The sequence below is a fragment of the Tribolium madens genome, unplaced genomic scaffold, assembly GCF_015345945.1.
Source record: "Tribolium madens isolate multiple individuals breed KSU strain unplaced genomic scaffold, Tmad_KSU_1.1 Scaffold_97;HRSCAF=244;Tcas5.2_LG3a, whole genome shotgun sequence".
NCBI classification, from domain to species: Eukaryota; Metazoa; Arthropoda; class Insecta; order Coleoptera; family Tenebrionidae; genus Tribolium; species Tribolium madens.
Genome location: NW_025401069.1, coordinates 12535176 through 12539659, shown reverse-complemented (window position 1 = coordinate 12539659; position 4484 = coordinate 12535176). Strand labels below are relative to the sequence as shown.

The 4484-nt window shown below is 27.3% G+C and overlaps 1 protein-coding gene across 1 annotated transcript in view; it reads left to right on the top strand.

Annotated features, from left to right (window-relative positions):
• The first annotated feature begins 3019 nt into the window (after nucleotides 1–3019).
• Nucleotides 3020–4484, top strand: part of LOC123014128 (carbonic anhydrase 1) — a 7768-nt gene continuing 6303 nt past the window's right edge. The window contains exon 1 of the mRNA XM_044413034.1: nucleotides 3020–3169. The gene's annotated coding sequence lies outside the window, so the exon portion shown is untranslated. The remainder of the gene's footprint in view (nucleotides 3170–4484) is intronic.

Genomic DNA, 4484 nt, shown 5'->3' with positions numbered 1-4484 from the left:
ATTAAAGTTTTTAATTAAATTATTCCTACGAAAATTGTAAGTTTGATAAAGGTTGTTACAATTCTACGTTGAAAACTATATTATAATCATTTTCATTAATTAATTAATTAATTAATTACCATTTCAAGAAAATATTTGGAATACCTAAATAAAATAATGAAAATACTGAACTGAGAAAAGAATTTACAAGGCAAGGTTAAATGTGGACTTAATTAGCGGCAAAAAGACACAATCACAATGTTTGAGACATTGGTAAACATTAATAAAAATCCTTGACCAATTAAAAGTAACAAATGAGCAGAATAAAACAAATTATTAAATGTAATAATACGGATAGTAGTAATAAAAGCAAAGTTTATGTACGTTTACTTTAAAATAGTTACATTTTCATGAACATAAAACGTTTCTTCTTTTACAAATTGATAATTTAGATATTTATGGGTTTCTGCAGTGCTCATTTCATTGCAATAAAACACCCACAGAAGTTCTAAATATTCACTTTCTAGCACTCTAGAAAAAAGTAGGAAACAAAACTGGTAGCTAAAAATATTTTTTTAGAACAATATTTAAAAGTTTTTCGATTATAATAAAATTTTAGATCTATCTAATTCAAACGTCAGAAAAACATTTTTGAAACATTGCAACGTCAGTAAAATTTTAGCATTTTGCATAGGATTTATTCCTTTCAAAATTTTGATGAAAAGCATTGTTTTTAAGTAAAATGTAGAAAACCAAACGTATTCTTAATTAAACCGTTTTTAAAAATGTAAATTGTAAGCCGAGATGTAACATAAAAAACATTCAAGAAATTAAAACATTGTTTCAATTGGGGAATTTTTTATACTATGAAGTATCTACTCACAATTTTTTTCAAATTAATTGCGTTTCTACGTTTTATGCATTTTTTGGTTTAGGAGGCAAACACCATCATTTTAAAATTTCCGAGAAAAAACAAAAAAAATAGGTTTTTTCAGTTTTTGTCAAAATTTTAGCACATCATCAGCTTTGTGTTTCTTATCGTTGGAAAGCACATTACATTTCCTATCTTATATAAAAAAAATTGTTCTGTGATAATTATTGAGAAAATCACTAGTTAAAATAAAATTACCTAGACAAAATTTATACTCGACTACAACATACAACTATTAGGAATTTTGCGGTTTTCCTGAGAAATATCAATCGAGTCCCCAGAACATTTTACATTTTTCAAAACATTTTTCCGAGGGACAATTCCGCCGCAATTAATAAATAAAGAAAAGTAAAATTTGTTGAACACTGGGGTACAAAATAGGCATTTTTAAAAATGTCATAAATTCGGTTTAAACCTATTTTTTCTTATAGATTTTGAGCCACTAATTACGGATCTGGCAAGTTTTTTGTTCTAGCTCCTTTAGTTTCTCTGTAATCGGCAGTTAAATAGTAAAAATTGTCGAATTTGTAAAATTTTACATTCGCTTTTCTCAGAGACTATAAATCAATTAAATTAAATAAATTATCTATATAGAGGCTTGCTAAAAAGTAGGGATATAGCTAAATATTTTCAGAACGGTTTAGCAGAGTATACGTTGAAATTTGGGAAACATATTATTTATTTTTTGGTTAAAGTTCAAGCGACAAAGAGATAAGGGTAGACAAAAACAACATTTCTAAGACTAAAAAAAATACATTTTTCAAAATTTAATTGGTTCGATTTTTTTTTGAAAATTAGGTATACATGTGTTACATCATAGAACTCAGAAAAAAATACTTTGTTTAAAAATATTAAATTTGAACCTTCTTGCCATTAAAAAAAATCAAGTTAGTCTTGTATCACCAGGACAAATGGAGAGAGAAGTTTGATAAACATCTGAGACAATGGAATTTAAATACTTTTAAGCATATACCAAATTTTAATAAGTTTTAATGAATAGTTTTTATGTATCCATAGTTTTTAGCGACCCTGTATAATGGTGCAAACTCGGAGTAGCTCCGGGTACATAAATATACTTAGTTTTTTTTTATAAAATCATTTGAAAACTAGGTAAAAACGGTATTTTTACGAGAAATTTTCATATATAATTGTAATTTTCATCATATAATAAGATTTTAAAAAATTGCTTTTCTTTGGTTACAATAATGAAAATTACTAGACACATGACACACAAATAACTATTTTGCTTTTCTACAACATTTTATACATTTTTCTGAGTCGTTTGGACTATTTAGAGTCATTTGGAGCAATTTTTCGAGAAAAATTAAGGTACAACAGGCATTTTGTTTCCAGTTTCAGGGCTGGTAATAGAAACTCTAAATGTTAAAAAAATAATAAGAAAATTTAACATCTAATATTTTTTTTTATTATTTCTTTTTATTTACCTCAATATTCAATTAATTTTTCATTTTATTAGCTTGTTTATTGTAAACTTGAAATTAAGTAATCAAAATCTCATGAGAGTGAACTAATCATTGTTATTTTCCTTTACCATCATAGACAGAAGAAAATCAACAAAATAAATAAATAATAGCACAATGTCCTCACGCAAACCTGGACAAAATAACAGAGCAATTTTGCGACCTTCCTTAGTTGGAAAAATAGTGTAAAAATAATGTAAAATTGAAGCAAAAGAATCGAATCGATAGATAAAATTTTCCAGAAACTGTCATTCACCTGTCACGCAATTAAAAACAGTTCTTCTTCCAATTCCATTAACAAATCAATAATGGACAAATTAGACACATTAACATTGTTTATACTGAGGCTCGCGTTTATCGGCTCAATTTGTCCGAAAATTGGCAACGTGGGAACAACAATAATTTTGCAAATCCTGAAAATATTAATAGAATCAGCGAAGCGAACGGTCAAAAACAGGAATAGTTGCAAATAGGTCAAGGATGGGAGGAATCATTTGAAGTCCCTCATGCAGGACAATCGACAGGTTTTCCCTTTGGGTGCGATGGGTTCATTGGAGCGCGTGGCGTGGGTCAAGCCGATGGTCATCCCAGACATAACTTGTTCTTGTTGTTCTTCAGAGCTTTGGTTCAAGTGTTGCAGTGGGCGAGTGGGGGGAGCGCCTCAACACTGCCTCCTCACAAACTCAGCAGCTTATTTGAGATTTATTAGTTTTGTACTGCTTCGATTCGGAGTGCACACCTGTTGTGGGATTTGTGGGATTTTGCATTTTTTTATAAGGTGAGGGTTTAATGGGGTGATGGGTCGAGCTTGATTGGAGGGATTTGAGTGAGGGCCAAATGTGGGAATTTTGGAGTCGGAGGAGGTTTTCAGTAAGTTACGAAGCTTTGAGTTTTGGGCAATTTAAAAAAAAAATAAGAATTTAAGTCTCATTTTGACACAATTAAAAAACAACTTTTTAATCGATCTAAAACAGAATAAAATATTTTTATCAAATTATTTTGGACAACATTCATTTTGTTTTCCACTTTTTTTTTCTTTATTTTAATGTTTTGTTTTTCGCAATTTTATGTTTTTATAAGCTTTTTTAAGTTTACTATTTTTTTAATTAAATTTTTGAAAAATGTTTTGATAATTTATTAAACATTCTCTAGAATTATACCAGTTGAATAAAAAGTATGAAACCAAACGTTTTTGCTTAAACTATTTACTTTTTGAAAAAAATATTTAATAAATGATAAATTACTATAACAATGTGATGTTTTTTATTTTTTTAAATGGCAACCCACTATAAAACTATTTTCCTCATAAAAGTTATGATCTAAGAATTACAACTATGTACTTTATATTTAATTTTTTCAAAAATTTGCGATTTTGACAAAAAAATTCGCATAACTCAAAAACAAAACAAACTTTCATTCTCAAAATACAACCACATTTTTTATATTACTTTAATTTATATTGTTTATTATTTTCTAAAAGCAAGTGATTAAAAAAACCGCTTGGTTCCATACTTTGTTCTCACTCTGTATATTTATCCAGAACTAATAATATTTTCTTAGTAAAATTTTGATATAATTGTAAAATTTTTAGTCATCAAATCGGTTTTCAATTTCAGGAAAAGCTTTAAACTTCTAAGCTAATCTTAAAAAAAATAAGACAATTTTTATTTTCAATTTTTTTTTTAATTCAAAATTCTATGTTTATGGAACCCTAAAATCTGAGCTTTTAAGAGGGAAATCTATTTAGTTTTCACTTTTGAATTCCGATTTTAATAGTTTTAATCGAGACCTTAATTCTGAATTGTGAATTTTAATAGGAAACTGTAGAAAGTTAAACCCGAAATTTTGGTTTAATTAGAATTTCGACGTTAAATAATCAAACAGGCAGAAAAATTTTGCTTTTGAATCTTAAAGCACGTTACACAATTACAGTTCGTCTTTAACAAACACAAGAATTGATTTTTTACTTTAAAGTCTTAATTATGAATGATGTATATTAATTATGAAAAAAGTTAAACCTGAAATTCTGGTTTTATTGGAATTTTGAGATTTAATACAAATTTCAGGCAGAATAACTTTACTTTTAAATATTA